The sequence below is a fragment of the Balaenoptera physalus genome, assembly GCF_965194825.1.
Source record: "Balaenoptera physalus genome assembly, chromosome: 15".
In the NCBI taxonomy this organism is placed as follows: domain Eukaryota; kingdom Metazoa; phylum Chordata; class Mammalia; order Artiodactyla; family Balaenopteridae; genus Balaenoptera; species Balaenoptera physalus.
The window spans coordinates 16,958,050-16,985,288 of NC_138894.1; the positions used below are offsets into that span (position 1 = coordinate 16,958,050).

Sequence of the window (27,239 nt, forward strand, 5' to 3'; positions counted from 1 at the left end):
GGGAGGAAGAGAGACAAGGGCTTTATGGGCCTGCTCCCCTGTACTGTGACATGGCACCTCCCTTCCGACCGTTGGCCGGGCTACCTGGCCGCTAGGTCGCGTCCCCCAGCGGGGGCCGCGGGAATCGTCGGGGGTTTTATCCTCTGGCTCTCCCCGAGGGTCTTTCCGGCTGCCCTGCCTGGGGATGCCCGGGTGACAGGGAGCCAGTGGCCCACAGCCACGTGAAAGTGGCCATCTTGGCTGGTCAGCGTACGATCCTTCGCACGGCCTTGTGCATCCTCGTCCTGAGCGCTGCCGGCGGCTGGCAGTCCTGCGGGGGGCCGTCTAGTTGCTGGCAATTTCTTGGTTAATGGTTCTGTGGTGAAAATGGCCGAAAAGAGGAATAAAGAGAGTTCTGTCATCGATTTCAACGATTGCCGTCCCCCTTCCGCCCCCAGCGCTACAGTTTCTGAGAGAGGCCCTTACTCTTTGTGGACCCTACGGTGGAGGCCGCGCTCGGCCCCTTGGCTCCAGCCTTTTCTCCAAGAAAGGAGGCTGCTCACGAGGCTCACCTTGCACTTGCTGACTTTACTGTCTTGGAGGAGGAAAAAAGTCGATGTTTAGAGTATGATTTCAGTCTTCTGTTCAAGAGACTGTTGAATATTGGGGTGGGGGGAGCCCCGTTTACGCCCTTGTATGTGATTCAGCAGATCTCTTGACAAGGTGATGGTCCGTTTCCTGAAGCTTTCACTTTAAAATGTCCACCTGCGTTTGTGCCAGTTTTGCCCATTTAAAGGAATTATAGGGAGAGGAGGGAAAAGAACAAAACCAAACTTGATCCAACGAGGAGCCGGGAGTCGGGGACCGATTTCATGGCTCTCCGTTTGGAAGGAGCCCACAAGTGGCGGGTGGGCCGGTGTCACTTCCGTCCCGCACAGGGGCTTCGGACTTGGTGCAGGGCCGGGGCGGGGGGCTGCTGCTGTCGCGGTGGCCCCGAGCGCATGAACTTCGGGTTTAATGATGTTATTAGGAGACCGCCTGCTCCTAGGATAGGATGCACGTTACCCTGGGGAGATGAATGAGACCCCTCGCAGCAGCCTCCAGCTGCTTACCGCTCAGAGAATTAGGTAAATTCGGAAGAGCAATCCTCTCCGCGGCTTGCGGGAGGAAAGGTGAGTTTGCTGATTGGGACACAATGGAAGCACTTGGGCTGTGCTTGGGGCTTTGACAAAGAACATTAAAAAAGGGCCCATCTCTAGACTTTATGACCACATCCATGGTCCTTCAAAGCAGGGAACAAGAAAAGGCAAAATCACAAAAGAGACAATATAGATGTTTATATTTGTTTCTGTTTTTCAAACTAACTTAATGGAAAATAACTGTGTAAGACGTTCATCATTTCTTGTTTGTTTTAGAGTAGTTCACCTTTTTTTTTTTTTAAGCAGAATGCCAATTTGTTAACTTACAATGTGTAATAAAATTCCCAACTGAAACAAATTGCATGTGTAGGCTGCTCAGTGCATTATCTTCCAGCAGAAAAATCTATAGGGGAAGCTAGAATATAAAGTTATTTGATTAATATGGAGTCAGAACAAGGAGATTAAATTCTATGATTAGGTCATTAAACCCTGATACCCCTATGCTAACAACTCCACAGTGGGGTTGTTCCTGCCAAGGAGATTAGAATCAGCTGTTCATACTTGCTTACCTACTCATTCTTGTTCTTAGCGTATGTAACTTAATGGTTAAGGGTAGGGGTTTTGGAGTCAAGCCTCTGCCACTTATTAACAGTGTTGAGCAAACAACTAACCCTCTCTACACCTCAGGGTCCTCAGTCTGTAAAATTGGGGTAATAATCATACTCTCATAGGATTGCATCAAGGATTAAACAAAATCATGCAAGCAAAGTCCTTAGCACAGTATCTAGCACATAATAGTTAGCTGTAAAAAATAACCCTTGAGTGGCTTCCAATTGCCGTTAGAATAAAGACCAAAATCCCTACATACCCTTAAAGGCCTCAGTGTGATTTGGCTGCTACTTCTTTAACCTCAGCTTGTGCCGCTTTCTCCTTTTTGTCTTCTACTTTGCATTCTTTTAACTATGAACAGTTAAATTTCTTAATTGATTACGCTAAAAACAAAGCAAAGCACATTTTCATTGATTTATATTTTTCACATTGTCCCTTCCTCCCACAAATATTTACAAGCATTTCTGTCAAGCAGACCCAGTATTGGTGCCATGACAGTCCTGGTCTCTGCCCACCCATAGCTCTAAATGAGGGGAGATGCCCGGCTAATTCCTCCCCATCCTTCCCACCCAGCTCGGCTGCCACTTCCTGGATGTAGCCTTCAGCTGCCTCTTTCTGGATGAAATCTTCACCTACACAGATTTCTCACAGGGTCCTGTGTTTTCCTACATGGCACTCAGTGCTCTATGAAATACAGATTTGGTGATTATTTGATGAATGTCTCAACTCCCAATTAGATTTGTAAGCTCCATGACAATAAGAAGGTGGTCCGTTTTGCTCAGGCTTTGTTGCTGAGAGCCTGACACACAGAAGGTGCTTAAGAATGTTTGTTGGAGGAGAGGGAGAGAGAAGAGAGGGAGAAAGGGAAAGAGACACAAGGAAAGGATGAGTAAATATAAGGGATGGCACAAAGAAGTGGAGAAATGAGAAACCCTGGGGATCATGTGAAATCAATGAAAAGAGCCACCACTTTGTTTTAGTCACCAGCGTTATAATTTATAACCCTCAGAGCTCTTTACTAACAGGGAAGCTCATCTTCATCCTGTTCTGAGAGGAATGAGATATCTGATTCCATACATTAGTGCCCTAAGGCTGAAATAAACTAGGAGGAGTTACTGGTTTATTTCATATTTAACATGAATGAGATTTGTTGAATGTGAAATGTTGCAAAACACATAGAAAAAATCGAATCGCCTAAAGCCTCCAGATCTCAACCCAAAGAACGTTAACATGGCAGTAGTTCCATGAAAGAGGCAAGGTTGGTATTGGATAAACTGGTGTGTGAGACTCAGCAAATATGATGACTCCAGGTCTTATCCGTCTGCCAGTCAAGGAGAGAGTACCAGTAAGTAAGAGAAAGCATTTGCAGTGCAAGAAGCTGTTGATTTGGCAGGAAAACAGAGGGAGATGACACTAGGTATATCAAAAAGCAATAGTGAAGGTGTGGAGATGTTGAGAAGAGAGCTCCTAAGCTTTCCAGACTACCTTCTATGTGATGACAGGCCAAGGAGAAAGAAATCTAGGCCAGACGTCTCCAAAATTGTGCCAGTTCTTTAGGGCCATAGCTCAGACATGGCCTCAGAAGCAAACTAGCTCTAGTGGGTTCTGAAACAAGTACTATGTGAATCCCCTCAGTGTTAGGCTTCTTGTAATCTGTTTTTGTTTCTCTGTTTTTCTCTCCTGACAATCAGATCTTTTAACAATTCCAGTAGGTAGAGAGGGATGGAAGAATGCATAGGGTACAATGAAGAAGACACTGAAGGAGACAATAATATAATGATGACGACATCTATAATTTATCGTGACAGGCACTTTTCTAATATCTATGCCTCACAACAATTCCAGTGAGGCATATATTATTTCTCGTCCTATTTTATACATGAAGAAACTAACATGTAATTCTCCCAGGTCACACACCAAATCAGTAGTGGGCTTGAGCTTGGATCTGAGCTCTAAATTCACGTTCCTTGCTACAAGTCATAGGATAGATACTTCACACTCCCTGAGGTAATTAACCATAAAATTTGGTTTGTACCCTTCCGTACCTTTTTCTATAAACATGCACACGCACGCGCGCACACACACATACGTTTACCTGAAACATGGATTTTTCTCTTAACAATTTTCATGGCCATTTCTCCAGGACACTATATAGAGATAGAAATCATTCTATTTTTTTTTCTCTTTTTAAAAATTTCTGGTAAAATAAACATTTACCATTTTAAAATATACAGTTCTGTGGCATTAAGAACATTCACAATGTTGTGCAAAATCATTATTTTTAATAACAGTAAAACATACTATATTGTGACTCCACCATACAGTTCATTCAACTGTTGCCTTAATGGTTGATATTCAAGTTGTTTCTCATTTTTGCCGTACACGCAATGCTGATGAAGGTAACATCTTTGTACGTATACTTTTGTGAAGCAGTGTTTTTATTTTTGTGGAAGAGATGTCTCAAAGTGGGATTGCTGAGACAAAGGACATGTACATTTTTACGTTAGTAGTTACAGCCAATTACTTTCCAAATGGCTGTCAAAACTTCACGTGAGAAGTATGAGAAGGGTACGAGAATATCTAGAAGCCACAAAGGAGAAGACTGATAGACTTAAGTACATAAAAATGAAAAATTACTGTGCAAGTAAAATCCAAAGACAAACAATAGAAGAAAACATTTGCAATGCATATGACAGACTAAGGCTTACTACCAATTGATAGGAAAATGACAAACAGCCCATGAAAACTAGGAAAAAGTATAAGTGAGTAATTCACCCAGGAGGAAATGCAAACATACGAAAAGATACTTAACCTCATTGATTGGGACATGAATTAATTCATTTGTATAGTGAGTTTGGGAAAAACAAGACGTGTGGAGGAGGGGAGGGTAGAAGGAGGAATCTAAATAACAGGAAGCTCTGTCTCTAGCTCCCCCATTAGTTTGGCCTTTAGTGGAGCTTTCGTTTTTCTGATGATTGATCCTTATGTGGCTTTTGATTGTTTGTTGTTTTGGGGGCATTTAACTCAGAAAGAGTTAAAGACATTTAGTAAAATTGCCCTAACAAAATCTCTTCCCTAACTATTTACTTATTTATATAAACAAGGTTGCTCAGTGCTTATACCTATAAAAATGAAAAATAGATCAGTAATGAACCCTGTCTCTTTCTAGAAACAAGTAATATTCTTTCATGGATTTTAAACTAGTATACATACACACATGTGTGTTTATATGTTTTTCCTTTTTTGATTGATAATTATAAAAAATTAGAATATATTTATTTTGATCAGTCGTTTACTGATTATTAGTAAGTCAAGCCAAAGGAAATTTTGCTAACTCTTAGATACTTATAGTTATAATAAACATTTTCTGATATATATATTTCAATTTATATGCATATTTTGGTACAGAATAGGTGATAGGGTGATCAATAAAAGACTTTCAAGATAAAACATGAAATATATTATTACACTAGTATAAAATTCTGCTGGGGAAGTAGATTGGAGTTCACAGAGAAAAAGGAATAATACAAATTTTTGCACTATTAAAGGAGAATTTCTTCATGTACCTTGTTTTTTTTAAATAAATTTATTTATTTTATTTATTTATTTTTGGCTGTGTTGGGTCTTCGTTGCTGCGCGCAGGCTTTCTCTCTAGTTGAGGCGAGCGAGGGCTACTCTTTGTTGCGGTGCGCGGGCTTCTCATTGCGGTGGCTTCTCTTGTTGCAGAGCACGAGCTCTAGGCACACAGGCTTCAGTAATTGCAGCACGCGGGCTCAGTAGTTGTGGCTTGCGGGCTCTAGAGTGCAGGCTCAGTAGTTGTGGTGCACGGGCTTAGCTGCTCCAAGGCATGTGGGATCTTCCCGGACCAGGGCTCGAACCCATGTCCTGTGCATTGGCAGGTGGATTCTTAACCACTGCGCCACCAGGGAAACCCTGTTCATGTACTTTTAATTTTTATTTATTTATTGTTCATTATGTTTATTTTTATTTATTTATTTTTTTGGCCACACCACACAGCTTGTGGGATCTTAGTTCCCTGACCAGGGATCGAACCCAGGCCCTCAGCAGTGAAAGTACAGAGTCCTAACCACTGGACGGCCAGAGAGTTCCATATTGTTCATTATTTTTAACTGAATGCTAGTGGGTATTAACTCTATGATATTTAGATTCCATTGGATCTATTTAAGAGTGACGGCTTATTGTATTTTAAACGCCAATATTTACAATATGTTGAAAGATACAACCTTTCAACTATTTCTTAATGGTGAAAAACTTTAGATGTCTACTTAAAAATATGCTTATAGCATATAATTTTTTAAAATTATTTTTGGAGTTAAAAAGCCACAGAAATTTGAAGAACATCTACCTAGATCCATTTGAGAAGAAAGAATATGCCAATAATTCATCCTCAGATTGTTTAGAAATAGATTTCTCCACAACATTGTAAATCAACTATACTTCAATTAAAAAAAAGAAAAGAAAGAAATAGATTTCTCTAAGTTTATGTAAACGTGATTGCAAAAGCAGAAACTTCATGTGAGCCAAGTCCAGGTAACATGTGAAATATCAATACTGTAATAACTCTCCAGTCCAAAATAGTGTGTAGATGCTATTAATCAGATATTTTGCAGGGTTTCTCCAACCTTGGTGGCAGTGACATTTTGTGCTGGATAATTTTTTGTTGTAGGGAACTATTCTGTGCACTATAGGACGTGTAGCAGTATCCCTGGCCTCTACCCACTAGATGCCAGTAGCAACCCACCCCCACAGGTTATGACAACTGGAAATGGGCTCCGCAGGTGAGAACCACTAAGCTATTGGAAACATTGCAAGGCTATGGTTAACGCTGCAGTTCAAAAGTCAGGGTCCAAATTGTGCCCTGTCTGGAAGGCAGCCTTGCTTTCATTCTCTGAGGATTGGGATAAACTTGTAAGTCCCTAAAAGTCTTCCCTGATGAAGCCCACAGCCCTGCAGGGTGTAAGGCCCCTGTGTGTGGACTACTATAGACCTGAGTCTCTGGGAATAGCCTGACAGGGAATAGTCACACTTGGCTGGGCTTTTGGACCCTGGATGTGGGAGCAACACAGGCGAGGAGGGGTGGTGAAGCAGATTGGAGGCTGGCCACTGCCCTCACTTCCTAGAGGTGAAGCTATAGGCGGTATGGGGAGGGCCTCCCAACCTGAGATCCAAGAACACCAGCTGACCAGACGTATCTCATCCAATTGAGCCTAAGCACCATCCAGGAACACAGGACTATGTGTCTGTGGCGCTTCACCTTTACTCTAGGGGCAAGACATTTTGGTGGATGCCACTATTTGCTCTCCTTGCAGGTGACCCTGGACCTGGACAGGAAGTGGCCCTTGCTGGACAAGTTCCTGCTCAGTGAAATTGCTCAAAACCTTCAAATTCAGTGCTTGTGGTCCACAGCCACAGGGAAATGCCAGCTCCCTGCAGCGCAGTGGTTCATAACCCTTTTTGTAGGTCTGCAGAAAGCTGGGGATCTCTCGCTAGAAATATGCAGCACATGTACTCACACACACATAATTGAATATGTAATTTCTGAAGGTCAACCATATACTACAAGTTAAGAATCCTTTATAGTATCTCATGAATTTAAATTCACATTCCCTAGTAACCTGCAGTCCCACCTCTAGCAAACTGTTCTTTTTATTTTTTTTGAGTTTTTGTTTGTTTTATTTTATTTTTTTTAACATCTTTATTGGAGTATAATTGCTTTACAATGGTGTGTTAGTTTCTGCTTTATAACAAAGTGAATCAGCTATACATATACATATATCCCCATATCTTCTCCCTCTTGCGTCTCCCTCCCATCCTCGCTATCCCACCCCTCTAGGTGGTCACAAAGCACGGAGCTGATCTCCCTGTGCTATGCGGCTGCTTCCCATTAGCTATCTATTTTACATTTGGTAGTGTATATATGTCCAAGCCATTCTCTCACTTCGTCCCAGCTTACCCTTCCCCCTCCCCATGTCTTCAAGTCCATTCTCTACATCTGCATCTTTACATCTTTATTCCTGTCCTGCCCATAGGTTCATCAGAACCTTTTTTTTTTTTTAGATTCCATATATATGTGTTAGCATACGGTATTTGTTTTTCTCTTTCTGACTTACTTCACTCTGTATGACAGACTCTAGGTCCATCCACCTCACTACAAATAACTCAATTTCGTTTCTTTTTATGGCTGAGTAATATTCCATAGTATATATGTGCCACATCTTCTTTATCCATTCATCTGTCGATGGACACTTAGGTTGCTTCCATGTCCTGGCTATTGTAAATAGAGCTGCAATGAATATTGTGGTACATGACTCTTTTTGAATGATGGTTTTCTCAGGGTATATGCCCAGTAGTGGGATTGCTGGGTCGTATGGTAGTTCTATTTTTAGTTCTTTAAGGAACCTCCATACTGTTCTCCATAGTGGCTGTATCAATTTACATTCCCACCAACAGTGCAAGAGGGTTCCCTTTTCTCCACACCCTCTCCAGCATTTATTGTTTGTAGATTTTTTGATGATGGCCATTCTGACTGGTGTGAGGTGATACCTCAATGTAGTTTTGATTTGCATTTCTCTAATGATTAGTGATGTTGAGCATCCTTTTATGTGTTTGTTGGCAATCTGTGTATCTTCTTTGGAGAAATGTCTATTTAGGTCTTCTGCCCATTTTTGGATTGGGTTGTTTGTTTTTTGATATTGAGCTGCATGAGCTGCTTGTGAATTTTGGAGATTAATCCTTTGTCAGTTGCTTCATTTGCAAATATTTTCTCCCATTCTGAGGGTTGTCTTTTTGTCTTATGTTTTCTTTTGCTGTGCAAAAGCTTTTAAGCTTCATTAGGTCCCATTTGTTTATTTCTGTTTTTATTATCAACCTATTCTAAAGAAATATTAGCATTTGATGTGTAAATATGTTGTATGTGTTTATATCAGCATTTTTTATAATAGCAAAAATATGGAAAGAGCTTAAATGGATACTAGCAGGGAAATTGAAAAATTGATCATTCATTCATTCACAATGGAATACTATGCAGCTATTAAAAAGAATGAGGAGCTTCCCTGGTGGCGCAGTGGTTAAGAATCCAGCTACCAATGCAGGGGACACGGGTTCAAGCCCTGGTCTGGGAAGATCCCACATGCCACGGAGCAACTAAGCCCATGCACCACAACTACAGAGCCTGCGCGCCTAGAGCCCGTGCTCCGCAACGAGAGAGGCCACCACAATGAGAAGCCTGCGTACTGCAACAAAGGGTGGCCCCCACTCGCCGCAACTAGAGAAAGCCCACTCACAGCAACGAAGATCCAACGCAGCCAAAACGAAAAATAAGTAAAAAATAAATAAATAAAAAATAAATAAAGTAAAAAAATAAGAAGAATGAGGTACGATTATATGTATGGATTGAAAATAGGTCTGTGATATTCTTCTGTATAAAAAAAATTGAAACAATTTTCATCTTGTCTTTGTAAAAATTATTACATATGTGTGTGTGTGTGTATATATATATACATTTATATATATATATAAAATATGTTTGGGTTCATAGAATAAATACTGGGAGTCTAAGCACCAGCCTTTATAGCAGCTACTTCTGTGGGGTGAGATTTATGCTTTTCCTGTGTTATTTAAAATTCTAAAAATTTGCAACACTTATTTCTGTAAGTTAAAAATAATATTAATAGCAACAACAAAAGTGAGTTATCTCTAGGGTGTGAAGTGTGGTGGAGGAACCTGCTTCAGTCCAGTCAGCCTAGCCTCCCCAGGTAGAGTAGGCATTTTCTACGGCACAGCTCTCATGGGAAGCTCCCAAATACCAGACAACCTGCTTCTGAGGTGTCAGCACCACTGCAGAGCCCTCTTTGAAAAGGACAGCCCCCCACCATGCTCCATTAATTGATCCTTTGAAGTCATTTTTCCCTAGGGAGAACACCGAATTTTAATTTTTTTAAGTATACAAACTTTACAAAATAGACTGTCCAAAATAGACTCCTCTCTCTTATTCTCTCTCCCTTTCTCCCCCTCCATCCCTCCCCCCTACCCTCCCCCACACACACCCTGGATACTGCCCACAGTCACGGCCTAAGTTACAGTGTTCTGATATATCCCATTCCAGAGTATCTATTCCAGAGATATTGCCCTAGGCATTCCTTTGGATTGAGAATTGGAGATTGAACTAAATTCATGGTTTCTGGACTCTGGCTGGGCCTTGAGAACCATCTCTCACAAACCACGCCTTGTAGACGTGGCCTGGTGTGTACAGACTCTGCCCTTTTTTTGGACTCTCGCCCACTGCTGCCACCAATGACACTGCCAGGCTCTGACCCTCTCCCCTTGGCCTCCTGCCGTGCTTCCCTCCTGACGTTCCCTCAGACACACTTGGGAGCACATAAACTGGAGGGAGTCGGTGTTGAAGACTTGTATAACTCTCAGCTTTTGCTCTTGTTCTAAGCAACCAAATCACAAAAGACAGTGTCTAATAGTAAGTGGACCCCATGTAGGTTTTCCTCTTGGGAGCTGAGCAGGAATACAGCTATCCCATCCTCTTTACAGTTATTTTTTAGGCTTTTTCTAAAAAATATATATGTATAAAAGTAATAAAGCACATTAAGGAAAGTTTGGAGGAATAGGATTGAGAGTCCAGAAATAAACCCATACATCTATGGTCAATTGACTTTCTTTTTTTAAAATATTTATTTATTTATCTATTTGGTTGCATGGGGTCTTAGAGGCAGTTGGCGGGCTCCTTAGTTGTGGCTTGTGGGCTCCTTAGTTGCAGCTCACCAGATCCTTAGTTGCAGCATGTGAACTCTTAGTTGTGGCATGCATGTGGGATCTAGTTCCTTGACCAGGGATCAAACGCGGGCCCGCTGCATTGGGAGTGTGGAGTCTTATCTACTGGGCCACCAGGGAAGTCCCCATATGGTCAATTGATTTTCAAAAAGGTGCCAAGATCATCCAAGGGGGAAAGAATAGTCTTTTCAACAAATGGTGCTGGGACAACTGGATAGCCACATGGAAATGAATGAAACTGGGCCCCTAACTCACACCCTATAGAAAAATTAACCCAAAATGGATCAAAGATATATATGTAAGAGTTAAATCTATACAACTCCTAAAAGAAAACATAGGAGTAAATCTACATTGTCTTGGACTAGGCAATGGTTTCTTTTTTTTTTTTTTTAATTTATTTATTTATTTGTTTATTTTTGGCTGTGTTGGGTCTTCGTTGCTGCACCGGGGCTTTCTCTAGTTGCGACAAGTGGGGGCTCTCTTTGTTGTGGTGCACGGGCTTCTCATTGCAGTAGCTTCTCTTGTTGTGGAGCACAGGCTCTAGGCACGTGGGCTTCAGTAATTGTGGCACGTGGGCTCCATAGTTGTGGCTCACAGGCCTAGTTGCTCTGCGGCATGTGGGATCTTCCCGGACCAGGGCTTGAACCCGTGTCCCCTGCATTGGCAGGCGGATTCTTAACCACTGCGCCACCAGGGAAGTCCCTAGGCGATGGTTTCTTATATACGACACCAAAAACACAAGCAACCAAAGTAAAAATAGATAAATTAGACTTCATCAAAATCAAAAACTTTTCTGCATTAAAGGAAACTGTCAACAAAGTGAAAAGACAACCCACTGAGTGGGAGAAAATATTTACAAATCATATATCTGACAAGGGTCTAGTATCCAGGATATACAAGGAACTCTTACACCTCAACAATAAAAAAACAAGATATCTAACTTTTAAATGGGCGAAGGATTTGAATAAACATTTCTCCGAAGAAGATCACAAATGTCCAATATGCACATGAAAATATGGTCTAAATCATTCGTCATTAGAGAAATGCAAATCAAATGCAAATCAAAACAGTGAGATACCACTTCATGCCCACTAGCATGGCTATAATAAAAGAGACAGATAATAACAAGTGTTGAGAACGATGTGGAGAAATTGGAACACTCATATATTGCTGGTGAAAATGTAAAATGGTGCAGATACTATGGAAAACAGGTTGGTAGTTTCTCAAAAAGTTAAACATAGGATGATCATATGACCCAGCAATTCCACTCCTAGATATATACCCAAGAGAGCTGAAACATATGTTCACACAAAAACTAGTACATGAATGTTCATAGCAGTTTTTTCATAATAGCTAAAAGGTGGAAACAAACCAAATGTCTATCAATAATAAACAGAATGTGGTATATCCATACAATAGAATATTATTTGGCCATAAAAAAGAATGAAATACTGATACATACTTCAGTGTGGACAAACCTTGAAAACATTATGCTAAGTGAAAGAAGCCAGTCACAAAGGATCACATATTATGATTTTATTTATATGAAATGTTCAGAATAGGAAAATCTATAGAGTCAGAAAGTAGATTAATGGTGTCCTGGACCTGAGAGGAAAAGGGAATGGAAATTATTTGCTAATAGATATGTGGCTTCTTTTTGGGGTGATGGTTGCATAAGAAGTAAGGTGTGGTCAGCTGACTGGGCCAAGCATCGTTGGACAGAAAGCTCCAGGAGTAGATCCTTACTTAAACTTTCAGGGACCACTCAATCTTCGATTGTTTGAGGCTCCTATTTGGGCAAAGTTGAAATTCATGGAGTTCTATCAATCTATTAACTTCCCTGGGAGAGACAATGGTTCACACACCCAGACTCAAACTAACAACCAAATAGGCAGAGGATGTGAACAATCTACAAGAAACACAAATAGCGAATAGACATGTAATAGACATGTATTCAACCTCACTCATAGTTAAAGAAATGCATCGCAAAACAATGAGATTCCATTTGTTATCCATCAGATTGGTAAACAAAAGTTTGGTAATGCCCAGTGTTCACAAGATTATGGGGAAATAGGCACCCTCATACACTAGTCCTGGGAGCATAAACAGATTCAGCTCTCCTGGAGGGCAATTCAGCAATGTCTGTCAACATTTTGAATGCCTATTCTCAGTGACTTAGCAATTCTACTGCTAGAAATTTGCCCTAGGAATATACTGGCAAAATTATGCCAAAGTTACGTACAAGGATGTTCACTGCAACATTGTCGGTAATAACAAAAAAATTGGAAAGAACCTAGACATCCATCAGCAGGGGATAAGTTAAATACATCCACGTAATGGAAAAGTATGCAATCATTAAAACATGAGGTAGACCTGTATATACTGGCATGGAAAGATCTTCTAGATGTGTTTTGTTTAAAAAAATAAACCAATGTGCACAGCAATATGATCTTATTTGTGTTAAATTAAAAAATAGATATATGCAGACTTTTTCTGTACATAAGAAGTGGTGGTAACTTTTGGAAAATGGTTCTGGGGGTTGGCAGGAGGAAAAGATAACTTCTGCCTTTTATCTGATGCTTTTCTATACTATTTGATTTTTTTAATACTATGTGAATATAAGACTTTTAAAATAATAAATATTTTAAAAGCGGACAAGGAACGTGGAGGGATAAAGAAGAAGGAGAAGAGGGATCCCTTAGTTGGGAGATTATGGTTTGTCCTAACACAAGACTGTCTTGTTTTAGCTGCATTAATGAAAGCATTGTGACCGATCATTTGGGTTTTAGGAAGGTCACCAGGGCAGTGGGCTGGAGGATGGAGGGGAGATATGAGACTAGAGTCAGAGGGACTGATCAAAGGTTTTTGCAACAGAGCGGGGCCCAAATTGAGAAAGTGATGGTGGGGGTGGAGAGACTGCCCCAGATAGGAGAGTTATTAAAAAGGGAGACTGATGGTCTTTTTTTTTTTTTAATATTTATTTATTTTGGCTGCACTGGGTCTTAGTTGCAGCACTAAGGGCTTTAGTTGCAGCATGCGGATTTCTTAGTTGCAGCATGTGGACTCTTAGCTGCGGCATGCAAACTTTTTCGTTGTGGCATGCACGCGGGATCTAGTACTCCGGCCAGGGATTGAACCTAGGCCCCCTGCATTGGGAGCGTGGAGTTTTACCCACTGGACCACCGGGGAAGTCCTGGAGACTGATGGTCTTGATGCCTGATTGGATAAGGAGGATGAGGGGGCCCAGGCATCTGCTTTGGGCAACTAAGTGTGTGGTGATGCTGTCCAAGGAAACACTCAGAAGGAAGGAGAGGGATAGAGACGGAAGAGGGTGGGAAAGAAAATAGTGAGTTCAGTTGTGAACATGCTGAGTTGATGAACATGTTGAATTTGATCATGTTGAGCAGACATATAGGGATGGAGCTCAGAGAATTCTGAGTTGGAGATGGAACACATCAGATCGACGACCAGTAGTAGTTGAAACTTAGGATTTGGGTAGACCAAAAAAAAGGCTGGGTTCAAAGTGGGACTCTAGAGATCACCTATCCTTAAGTGTTGGGTAGAGGAAGAGGAACCCTCAGTGAGGCTGAGGAGCGATCAGAGCTGTGAGAGGAAAACAGGAGGGAGTGGGGTCACAGACAACTGATGGTCTCTGTTCCTGGCCAGACACAATGGCTGATTTTTTAAGCTACCCTGGACTTTCTGTTTATGCTCTTGAAAAGGCCACCCACCAGTGAGAATGGCCCCACTCCAAGTTCATGGTTTGTAGCTCTGCTGGGCTCTCCCTATACCACCCATCAAATTATTTCTACTTATCCTTGGTTGGCTCTGGCTCTCATTCCCCAGTTATTCTAAACTGTCACCGTGTTCATTTCTCACATTTCACTTCCACTCTCATCTTTGTGGCCTATCTTGCCTTTCTACTTCAGGGAACTAACGAGGCCCTCAGGGGTGAGTGCCTTTAACATCTCAGCCCTCTCTCTGTAAGTGTATCTAAAACAAGATTTACCTTCTTTCCTAGTGTTCAGTCTCAGAGAATGATGTTCAGCTCCTGTTTAGTTCTAGAGTCCCTCCAGGAGGTCTCACTGACCCTATTCCATCCCTGAGCCTCAGCTACTTGCTCCTTCTTCTGTCTGCATGGCTGTAACACACATTGTATATTTCTCTATCACCACAATTACCTTGTGGAACCAAAGTTATCTCACTCTCTGTCTCCTCCAATTAACTTGATCCTATGCATGATATTTTCCCCCATTAACCTCTTATTAATATGTAACATTCAAGCAGAAAAAATGCACATATTGTAAATGTATAGCTCACAGAGTTTTCACAAACTGAATATGCTCATGCAATGAGCCCCCAGATATAGAAACTAAGCATTATAACAACAATGTGTTCTCTTACACGCTCCATCTCCCTCCCCAGGGGAACCACTGTCCAGTCTTTTAACAGCATAGAATAGCTTCAGCTGTTTTTGTAAATTCAAAAAAATAAACCCAAAATAGTATTTACTCTTTTGTGTCTGGCATTTTTGATCATCGCATCTGTGAGAGTCATCCATATTGTTGCATGCAGTTGTAGGTAGTTCATTTTCATTGCCATGTAATATTCTGTTGTGTGAATAGACCATGATTTATTGATCCACTCAAGTATGATGATAAGTAGCCCCATTTGGGGCAACTGCAAATAGCAGACACTATGTTCTATTTACTTTCGAATCTCCAGCATCTCACGCATGCTTAGCATAATGATTTGTGTATGAACAGGTAAGAGAATTTAAGGAGTACTTTTCCACTGTATTCTTGGGTGGTCAGATAATACCTGAAATATTAGATTCAAGCCTGGGTACCATGTTTAAAATGTTTTAAGGGGCCATTGATAATTCTAATTGTCTATTGAGGACAGCCATGGTGGTGTGTCTGGAAGCCACGCTGTATCAGATCTGCTGGAAGGAACTGAAGATGTTTATTATGGAAACGAGAACAAAGAGGATCAGACATGGACCTGCTTGCTTTTATTTTATTTTTATTTATTTTTTACAGCAGTATTATTTTTAATATTTATTTATTTATTTATTTATCTTTGGCTGCATTGGGTCTTCATTGCTGTGCACGGGCTTTCTCTAGTTGTGGCAAGCGGGGGCTACTCTTCGTTGCAGTGTGCGGGCTTCTCATTGCAGTGGCTTCTCTTGTTGTGGAGCATGGGCTCTAGTCACGCAGGCTCAGTAGTTGTGGCTTGCGGGCTCTAGAGCACAGGCTCAGTAGTTGTGGTGCACAAGCTTAGTTGCTCCACAGCATATCAGATCTTCCCGGACCAGGGCTCAAACCCATGTCTCCTGCATTGGCAGGCGGATTCTTAACCACTGTGCCACCAGGGAAGTCCCCTCGTTGCTTTTAAAGACAGCACTGGGCCAGTGGCTAAATATTTGGGAGAGGCAGCTTTCTGCTCAATAATAATCATGATATTGGCTTGTATTTAGAGAGCAGTTACCATATATCAGGCCCTGACACGTGCTGAGGGCTTGCTATCCATTAGTTCAATACAAGAATGGCTTTTCAGGGCTTCCCTGGTGGCGCAGTGGTTAAGAATCCACCTGCCAATTCAAGGGACATGGGTTCGAGCCCTGGTCCGGGAAGATCCCACATGCCGTGGAGCAACTAAGCCTGTGCGCCACAACTACTGAGCCTGCGCTGTAGAGCCTGTGAGCCACAACTACTGAGCCCACATGCCACAAGTACTGAGCCCACGTGCCACAACTGCTGAAGCCCGCATACCTAGAGCCCGTGCTCCTCAACAAGAGAAGCCACCACAATGAGAAGCCTGTGCACTGCAACGAAGAGTAGCCCCCGCTCACTGCAACTAGAGAAAGCCCACACGCAGCAATGAAGACCCAATGTAGCCAAAAATAAATTAATTAAATAAATTTTTTTAAAAAAGTTATCCAAAAGATAAACTTTTAAAAAAAAATGGCTTTTTAAAGGATGAGACTTGAGCATGAGCTGCCTGGTGAAACTGTGATCACTTCATGGCTGCAGACACTAGCAATTGCTGAGCCCTGGGAAGTTATATTTATAGGCTCATGGTTTATCTGAAAAGCCCTCCTCTGACTTGGCTCCCTGCCTTATTTCCCTCCTTCTTCCTAGAACTGTCCTTCCTGAGAGCAGCCTCCTGTAGCACCGCCCTGGGTCCCATCACAGCAAACAAATTATTAGGTGTTTCTGTCAGGAGCTTCCTTCCACTCCAGGCCCACCTTGCCTGGCTGGGACCATCTCCTTTCCACCCCAGGATGTGTCCCCTTCCAATGACTCAAAACTTTCACCTGGGGGCTTCCCTGGTGGCACAGTGGTTAAGAATCCACCTGCCAATGTAGGAGACACAGGTTCGAGCCCTGGTCCGGGAAGATCCCACATGCTGTGGAGCAACTGGGCCCGTGCACCACAACTACTGAGCCTGCGCTCTAGAGCCCGCAAGCCACAGCTACTGAGCCCGTATGCCACAACTGCTGAAGCCTGCGCACCTAGAGCCCGTGCTCCGCAACAAGGGAAGCCACCACAATGAGAAGCCCATTCACTGCAATGAAGAATAGTCCCCGCTCGCCGCAACTAGAGAAAGCCCGCACGCAGCAATGAAAACCCGATGCAGCCAAAAATAAAATAAATTAATTAAAAAAAAACAAAAAACTTTTCACCTGCTTGGATGATGACTCTGGCCAGGGCTGTGGCCACAACAGGTCTGACCCTTCAGGCAGCCAAGGGTCATTTTGAGTTATCCTAAAGTTTGTTTGTTTATTTGTTTGAGACAAAAAGAGTGAGGTAGGAGCAATGAAATTTAGAAAGTACCTGGAAAAAAAAAAAAAAAAAAGCTGCGGAAATCCTTTTCCTAGATGTATCCATCCAGTTTAGGCCTCAGAAAGAAGAAAATTGCAGACAAATAAATCTGATTGGCTGAATGCAAAAGGTGTTTGTCAGGGGAAGCAAAATGCTGTCATCCTCGCAGGATAAGCTACGCGGCTGGCCCTGGGACAAGATGCTTTATCTCACCAGTGGCGCCTGAGGCCGAGGCTTGGCAACTGCAGAATCACCAAAAAGACAGTGGCCTGAGTTAGACAAGCAGGCCTTGTGAAGTGCTGGCGAACTGAGTCCCACCCCTCTCTGCCCTCCCTCTCGCTTTCTCTGCTCTGTTCCCTGCCTGGGCACCCTCCTCTCTCCTCACTCCTATTTCTTCTGAATGCTTTATTTTTTTTTTTCTTGGAAAGGGGCTAGCGAGAGTCCAAGATTTAGGAAGCTGAACAACATACGGGCAGATCCCAGAAGCCTCACTCTCCCCCACATCCACAGCCATAATTCATATCTTCTATTTCTTCTCTTCTGCCAGACAAAGCCAAACACACACTAACAGTGTTAACACGATAAATATCAGCAGTCCTGACCTTTCTCTCTGGGTCCTGGAGTCGCCCTGACTCCCAAGCTCCGACTTGCCTGTGCTTAAAGTGGATTAGCACTTACCCTAGGCTGCAGGGCCCTGCACTTGGGCTTGATGGGAATCAAAATAGAGATTACCTTATTTGACTTAAAAAAATTTCCACTTGAAAGATAGAATCCCCCAGAGAAATACACTGGGGCTTACACATACACAATTTTAAATTGGATTTTAAAAATAGTTTGCCAGCTGTTTGCTAGGTCGTGCCTTAGGTCTCATCCTTGATTGATGTTGGGTCCATTTGGGAAATAAGGCCAAGAGGGGACAGAGATACTGGCAAGGCGGCAGGATTCTGGATGCCTGGGGACGTTCCCAGGAGCCCTGGCAGTTGTTGCCATGGGCCTTTGGAAACCCTTGGAGCCCTGGCACCAAGGGCTGTGTCTCACCCAGGGAAACTGACGGAGGGCAAACCACCTCCCCCGGACCTCATCTCATTCCGGCACTGCTTCTTCTAGGCCAAGGTCCGAAAAAAAAGATATGAAAGAGGACTGCTCTCAGCTGGAAGGGTCTTTCACACTTTTTGTGGCTAAATACTTATTTTAGCTCCTTGTGTCACCTTCAAGTGATACATACACGAGCCCTGCCCAGAATTCTCACCACCCCCTCCTCTGTTTCTGCCCAACTGCTTTTCCTCTCTCAGGCCTCAGCCAGAATGTCACTTTCTCAGGGAAGCAGGAGGGGCAGCAGAGGGCGGTGCTTAAGAACACCAGTGTGTGGGGGGGTTTAAACCCTGGCTCAGCACTTGCTAGCTGTGTGACCTTGGGCTGGTCACGTAACCTTTCTGCACCTCAGTTTTCTCATCTGCAAAAAAACGGGGCTAATGATAGCACCTACCTCACTAGGGTTGTTGTGAGGACTCAGTGAGTTCATATATGGTGTATAGAATATGTACGGTGCCTAGAACGTGGCCTAGCATGCAATAGCATCTGCTTTTATTACCCTCCAAAGCACATCTCCCCAGGCTCAGCTGCCTGCCGCTGCCCTGTCTCCCCCACCTCCTGTACTTCCGTGCAGCACTCGTTTACCGCTATTGCTTAATTATCTGTCTTCTCCACGAGGGCAGGAAGCATGTCTTGCCACTGGCCAGTCCTCATAACCTAAACCCTGCCTAGCTTATGCCATACTCAAGAAATGTGTTGAGGTTTTTTTTGAGTTATTCTATAGCTCCTTTTTTCTTTACTATTTCACAATTTCAACACTAAATCCTTTTTATTTATTTGTATTTTGACAATAACAACTTCATCCATACATGAAGCTGCTTTCCACTGTGCATCATACTGTCTACCTCTTATCAAACTGGCTAGTTTAAACTCTCATGCAAAAAATATCTTCTTACCATAGACTTTATTATCTGCATTATTATTTTTTTCTTTAAAAATTTTTTTAAAAATTTAATACAGTTTTTAACGGTTACTTTCCATTTACAGTTATTACAAAATATTGGCTATACTCCCCGTGTTGTACAATACATCCTTGAGCCTGTCTTACACCCGGTGGTCTGTGCCTCCCACTACAATAATAAATGAAAAATAAAAAAAGAAGAAATGCTAAAACGCAAATATGATCCAGAAGACAGAGAAACTTGGGGCTCTTGGGTCATTTTTCTCCATCTACATTTGCTCCATATATGTACTTGGCCTCTTCATTTTGTTTGTCTGACTGTTAAACAAAGATAGAGTTGATGAGTTTTGAGTTCCGGGATTATGAGGATGAGGCTTTGTAATCACATCTTTTGCAGGAGACTTCTGCCCCTATCTTGTTTTTCAAACTCGAATTCAATATTAAATGCATATAATAGACCATATGAGAAAGTGTAAAAAATGAACACCCAACTACCTACAACCCAGTTTAAGATATGTTACAACCCACACCATTGAAGCTCCCCTTGTGTACTTCTTCCCATCCCAGCCCCCTCCTAAATTTTTGTTGCTTATCCTCTTGCATTTCTTTGTAATTTTACCCTAAAATACTCATCCTTGAACAATCTGCTGGCTTTGCACGCTTTTGAACTTTATATAAACTAAATTATACAGTATGTATTCTTTGATTTGCTTTTCTCACCACTCCACATGATATTTGTGACATTCCTCTATGCTGTGGCCTATAGCTGTATAATACTCTGCTATGTGAATGCTCTGCCATTTTTTTCTCCATTTGCCTCTCAATGGATGTTTGGATTGCTTGCAACTTTTTTGCTGTTGCTGGCAGTACTGCTGTGAACATTCTTGCATGTGACTCCTGGGGCCCACCATCAAGAGTTTCTCTGGGGTTATTTCTGGGACTTAAGGTTTATACATTTTCAACTTGTCTAGATAATGCTAAATTGATTTTCCAGAGGGATTCCAGCTTCCCATCTGGTCCCAAGCCTCAGTCCCTGCTCTGTTCATCCTCAGGTTCTAGCAGACCTGTTGGAAAGGGGCTTTGAGACAGGGCCAGAGAGAAGCCTGTCAGCTTGCACTGCAGTGACCCCCCACTTCTGGGCACAGGAGGTGACAACCTGGCCTGGGCAACCTGGAAAATCTCCTCCTGTGGCTTGGGTGGAGTCTGGCTCACAAGCACCACTCAGAGCTGCACAGACAGGAGCAAACTCTGTTGACCCAAAGCCAAAAAGTCCAGTGAAAACCAAACAAATGTCTGGAAACAACATTCTGACTAATCCATTTCTTTTCAAGATAACCAAAGTTTTAATATTTCTTTGATTAAGTGAAAGTGGTATTAAAAAACATTAATTTCCTTGTTACAGTTTACCTTTGAATTCATTGTTTTAAAATTCCAAAGTGTCTTGAGTGTAGTAGTTTTTCAACAAATATGGACTTTTATTTGGGGCATTTGCTGCCTTGGTCAGCAGGATTATTCAGGCATCTAGCTGCCAAAGCCAAAAATGGAAATGCTTTCTCCTGTTTTCTGCAACTCTCTTCAATGATTTTATGTTGCCTGTTTAATAATAATTTAAAAGAAAGATGTAACAACGAAACCTGATGAATCCCTAAGGCCTGTTGTGACTTTCTCCTGGAAACCCTTACATGTTTGGCCACTGTCAGCTCAACAGGGTGCCCCGGCCCAGCTTCTCTCTGTCTACGAAGGAGCTCAAAGTTTGTTGGTTGCCCATACCCCCTTTTGAGAAGGCACGTTGATCCTTCAAGAAAATGATCCTTGGGGCAGTTTGTAAGCAAAATCTGTTGTTAAAAGCAAGAAGCTATAGAAATAAGCCAGTATTGCGTGTAAACCTAGTTATACCTAGCTTGGGTTGACTGGTCACTTTGATTCACTAATAACATTCTTTTTCTCCCGTCACATGTGGTCACAAACTCTTGACAATTTGTCTTTTATAATGTTTCTCCTGCCCCTCCCATCATCGTGTTTGGTCCTTTTTCACCTCATGCCTGAACCCTAAGAGACTGAAATCATCTCCCTACTTGAGTTCCTCCTCATCTAACCCACCACCTCTGGATTAATCTTTAAAAAATAAGAACCAAACGGCAGCAACAAAGCCCATACACAACAACCGTTTTCCCCATGATACCCTGCTTTTTGGCCTCCAAACTCATTGGCTTCCATGGAGTAAAATCCAGACCCTTCAGCCAAGGCATGCAAAGCTCTCCCCAAACTCCTTGGGCCCCCGTGGCCATCTCTGCTGAAGCCTGCAGAAACATACCCCCAAAGCAGCACAGCTTCAGGGCTCAGGACCCCTGAGGCCAGCCACAGGCCGGGGATTCTGAGGCCCTGCTCCATGACGGCCCTACCTTCAGAGTTGTCATTCCCTCTGCCCCACCCGCTTCTCCAGTGCACCCCACACACCAAGTTCATCAGACACAGCCAGCCCGTGTCGGCCTCTGCAGCCTCTCCTGGTGCTTCTCCCTCCCCAGAACCCATTCCTCAGCTTGGGTCTCCCAGGTCCCACCTATCCTTTGGGGCCCCACCTCCTCCAAATCTTCCCTGACTCCCTTCATTTGACCATCGCCCCCTCTTCTAGACTTCTGTCCTGACCCAGAACGTATAGCTGATTCCATACAGACCACCCAACTGGATTGGAAGCCCCCAGTGGGCAGGAATTATGACATTTATGCACACCAGTGCCTTTCATGTATTCTGTGCCAATATATGTTGCATTTCAACATACGATGGTGAAGATGACAATGCAGGGGAAAATTAAAAACCAAATAAAAGGCTAATTCCCTCTTTCTCTGTTTCAAATTAGACCCTCCCTCCCCCTCCTTCAAAATCTGCTAAAAAACACTCAGCATAACTTCTTTATCATGTCATGTATTTTAAAAAAGGAAGCAACATTCTAGGGAATAGAGAAGTTGAAAAAGCAAACAAATACATTTCTTTCGATGACTCAAATAGCCTAGGAAAGATAAATAAACAACTTGGACCCGAGACAAAATGTTGTTGGCTACTGAGGGAGCTAATCCAGGTGCTTCTGGGTCTAAGCCGAGCCAAAGCCTGGGCGGGATAGTGAATAAGCCTTTACTGCTGAGCTGGGTCTGCAGGGTGAGTTGATAATAAGGGAAAGCGGCTCACAAAAACCAAAAAGAGGGCCAAATTGAACCTCAGTGGTCATCTCTGAAATACCAAAGGGTTAATATTGTGTGGGAACAGTTTTTTGTTTTGTTTTGTTTTTTAAATGCCCACGCATTCCGGTAACTAGAGTGTGACAAGCGGGAGAAGTGTGGTTGTAAATCCACAGGGCCTTGAGTGGAGACCCCCCATCTGATTTGGGACTTGCAGAGCTGTGGCAGTTACTTCACGGTAGTGTAAGATTCTTGTTTTGAAGGGTAAATAAACTTCATTTAAAGGGGAAACAAATATTCTAGGAGGGGCCTGTCTTTGATAGGAAGTAGAACCACTTATCGTTAAGTCATGAGTTATATTGCAAATATTTAGGTTTCTTTAAAAGAGTGGAAAAAAAATCTTTTTTCTGCAGTCTTTCCATCACTTCATCCTGCCCATCTCTGCCAAACCCATCTTTCTAAAAAATCCACTTTCACCTTGGGACTCTTTGCTCACAACTGTGTGGTGGTTTTCTGTTTCTTAATGCATGAATGTAAATTTTATCGTGCCTGGTCCTGAGGCCCCGGCAGTCTGGCCCCTTCCTAAAGCTGTTTCCCCCTCCCCACAGCCAGCCTCCTCCCTGCTGGGTGCCCGTGCTTCACCCCTGCACCTGGGTTCCACTGGAGGCCCAGCTCCTCCTTGCAGCCTGATGGAGATGTTCCAGTGCACGGTGAGCTTGGAGCTTCCTGTGAAGCACACAGGAACGATTTTCTGCGGGTTACACTTAGTTCCCTAGTTAAAGGGTAAAGTCCTCGAGGGCAAGGACCCGTCTTTTCCGCCACTGAGCCCAACTTCTGTGTCTGGACTACAGCCAGCCCAGGGTGGCTCTTCTGTGCTAGTTAGTCAGGACATCTGGCCCTCATCTGTCTTGTCCCCTCACTTCCTTCCCCCAAGACCTACACCATCCCCCTCTGAGTCTCAAATCAGGGCAGCCCTAGTGCCCCCACCTACCTTAATCAGATGAGAATAATCAGAGATGATGTATTTAAAGAAGCCTTGGGCGAGCAATTACCAATAGCTCAATTTCATTTACAAGGGACTTTCACTGTTATCTCATACAGAAGTAGAGGAGACAACTGTTACCCCTATTTACAGATCTGATGAAAACAGAGGGATTAAATGCTCTGTTTATGGTCACACGTATAGGATGTGTCAGAAGTGGCATTTAAAGTCAGGACATGTTTTACAAAACAGAAATGGGCTCACAGACTTCGAAAACAAACTGATGGTTACCAAAGGGGAAGGGTGGCAGAGAGGGATAAATTAGGAGTTTGGGATTAACATACACACGCTACTGTATATAAAATAGATAATCAACAAGGACCTACTGTATAGCACAGGGAACTCTACTCAATATTCTGTAATAACCTATATGGGAAAAGAATCTGAAAAAGAATGGATATACGTATAACTAAATCACTTTGCTGTACACCTGAAACTAACACAACATTGTAAATAAATTAAACTCCAATATAAAATAAAAATTAAATTACAGTTTTTAAAAATAAAAAAAATAAATTCGGGACATGTCTTTTAAGTCTGTCAATGTCCTTTTTCCTATACCAGGTTGACTCTTGGTAGCTAATGGTGATAATAAAGCTATTTTTATTTATGAAAAAGGAAAGATATGTCAATATTTATGTTTAGATTTTTTCCCTACTTATTACTACCTTGAAGGGTAAATTCTAATTATTACTACCTTGAAGGGTACAAAATATGGAAAATGTTTTTGTCTTATCTGTCTTATCTTCCTGAATTTGGGATAGATTTTAGGATTATTATTGGCCATCTAATGTGTTTATGTTTATCACAGTGAAAACCAGTTAACCTTTTGGGTATTTAATAAAAACCCATGTGTATTTTAGAAAAACTACCCAAAATGTCATATATTGGTAGCAGTATATTGACATATAAAAGATAACATGTTATTTTTAGGCATTCCTGGAATTGTGAAACTTAGATAGCATATTTATTTTTAAAACGTGTTTATTTAGTGCTTTATATGCATTATAAACCTAATGAAAACTCTGGAACGAGTGTGTAAGAACTGCCATTTTAATCTCCGTTTTATTTTATTTTTATTTTTTAAAATAAATTTATTTATTTACTTATTTATATTTTGGCTGCGTTGGGTTTTCGTTGCTGTGCACGGGCTTTCGCTAGTTGCAGTGAGTGGGGGCTTCTGTTCGTTGCGGAGCACAGGGTCTGGGCCAGCAGGCTTCAGTAGTTGTGGCACGTGGGCTCAGTAGTTGTGGCTCGTGGGCTCTAGAGTGCAGGCTCAGTAGTTGTGGTTCACGGGCTTAGTTGCTCCGCGACATGTGGGATCTTCCCGGACCAGGGCTCGAACCTGTGTCCCCTGAATTGGCAGGCGGATTCTTTTTTTTTAAATAAACTTATTTATTTATTTATTTATTTATTTTTGGCTGTGTTGGGTCTTCGTTTCTGTGTGAGTGCTTTCTCTAGTTGCGGCAAGCGGGGGCCACTCTTCATCACGGTGCGCGGGCCTCTCACTGTCGCGGCCTCTCCTGTTGCGGAGCACAGGCTCCAGACGCGCAGGCTCAGTAGTTGTGGCTCACGGGCCTAGTTGTTCCGCGGCATGTGGGATCTTCCCAGACCAGGGCTCGAACCCGTGTCCCCTGCATTGGCAGGCAGATTCTCAACCACTGCACCACCAGGGAAGCCCAAGCAGGCGGATTCTTAACCCCTGCGCCACCAGGGAAGTCCTATCTCCATTTTAAAGATGATGAAACCAAGGCCTAAGCTGGTGTGACCAGGGCCACCCAGCTCATTCGTGGCCACATCAGTCAGGGTCCCGGCAGGAGGAAGAGGACACACTCTAACTGGATCTTTTCAGCAGAATTCAATAAAGGAACTCTTTACAAAAGTGGGAAAAATGCAAGGGACATTGTGGAGTTTTGGGGAGCTACCTGGGCCTGTGAAAGAGAGAGGAGGGCGCAGTCACCAGAACCTGGAGAGAGACACCTTCGGGGGGAAGAGATGGCAGCCTGCGGCGACCTAGGAAGGAGTCGGGGGAACTAACAACCAACCTCTCTCTCCTCCTAGAGATCCCCGTTGGCCTTACTTAGGCCAGAAGACAACGGAGCCTGTTGATGTGTATACAGGTCAGTCTCCCGCGGCACAGGGCAAGGCAGAGTCCCGTAGGGCGTGGCTCTGGGGCGGGTTAAGCAAGCAGAAGGTAACCAGCACAGAGATGAATCATGGTTAAGCCTCAGACTTCCTGTCTCCTATTTCTTCCTATGCTCTTTCCATAACACCGTGGCTTAGACACACTGGGTCTTAGCAGAGAATTCCAGAGACGATCCCTCCAGAGACCACCCTTAGGGCCACAGCATCCCTCAGCGTTAAACTTTAAGCTAGCTTCCTAAAAACTTTACTGTGAGTATTAGCCTCTACATGAGGACATACAATCCAATGGGACCTGCAAATCAGACAGAGTCAGGAAGCTGGTGTGCAGGCCAGGCCAAGATGGCGGCAGGGCTGGCAGTTGGAGAAAGCCTACGCTGGAGTCATCACTGGTTCTTGGCCATCACATCTTGGCAGAGATGCCCCAGAGCCTTTAATGCAGCTACAGTGGGCATTAACTACAAAGCTGGCAAAGTTTCAACAAGAAAAGAGTCTACTATCTTTTGCATCTGGCAATTAAAATATCTTGAAAGAAAGATTTCATCTCACAGCATTGTCTATAACAATATAATTTGCGCTTGGTTACTCTGGCTTTATTTTTATGTAATGCTCCTGGCATGAAACTCCAGGTTTTATGAAAAGAAATTATCTTGGGGCGTTGGAGCATTCTGCTTTGGATGAGTTCTTTATTCACCTTTATCCTTGGTTTGATGGGGGCGAAAGTCATAAAAGAATTTAATGACAGTGACCTCTTCCAAACCCAGGAGCTATGAGAGCAGTGTAATGAGAAATGCAAAACCCAGTGTTCTCATAGAACACAAACTCACCCACAAGTCATGGAGAAAGAATTCTCAGTTCCTGTCCTAGCAGAATTGTTTCCAGAGAAATGAAGTTATGGTTACATGCAGCTCTATGGTCTGAGTGGTCATGTTCCCCAAAGAAGTGTAACTGCTAGAGCCTACAGTGACTTTGCTCTGAGTTCAATAAAGCCAAGTCACTCCTCCCACCTCTCACCCAAATAAGATCCTATGCTCTTGCATTGCCCCCCAGGACTGAGGAATATTTTTCCCAGTTCCACTATTAAGCAGTTTCCCTGGTACCATTGGAATCAACCAAAGAGGCACAAAGGTAAACCCATGGATTCTCATGGCAATGGCTCTGGCACAGTGGTCTCCTGGCCGTTTCTGCCTCAGGGCTTTTGCACTTGCTGATCCCTCTTTTTGGACTACTCTTACCCCAGATTTCTTCATGGGGTGAGAATATACACAGAAGTGGAATTGCTGGATCAAATGATAATTCTGTGTTTAATTTTTTGAGGAGTTGCCCTACTGTTTTCCACAGTGGCTGCACAATTTTACATTTTCACCATCCCACCTAACCTACTTTTACTTATATATCTTGTGTAGTGTCCCTACTCTTTTTTTTTTTTAATATTTATTTACTTTTATTTAGGCTGTGCTGGGTCTTTGTTGCGGCATGCAGGATCTTTAGTTGCAACATCCGTACTTCTTAGTTGTGGCACGTGCACTCTTA

The 27,239-nt window shown here is 42.9% G+C and overlaps 1 long non-coding RNA gene across 2 annotated transcripts in view; it reads left to right on the forward strand.

Moving 5' to 3' along the window:
- Positions 1-27,239, forward strand: part of LOC309643835 — a 72,775-nt gene that overhangs the window by 534 nt on the left and 45,002 nt on the right. The window contains exon 2 of one of the 2 annotated variants that reach the window (XR_014254085.1): positions 25,626-25,684. The exons of the other annotated variant lie outside the window; for it this stretch is intronic. This is a non-coding gene — a long non-coding RNA (uncharacterized lncRNA). The remainder of the gene's footprint in view (positions 1-25,625; positions 25,685-27,239) is intronic. 2 annotated transcript variants of the gene reach the window in all.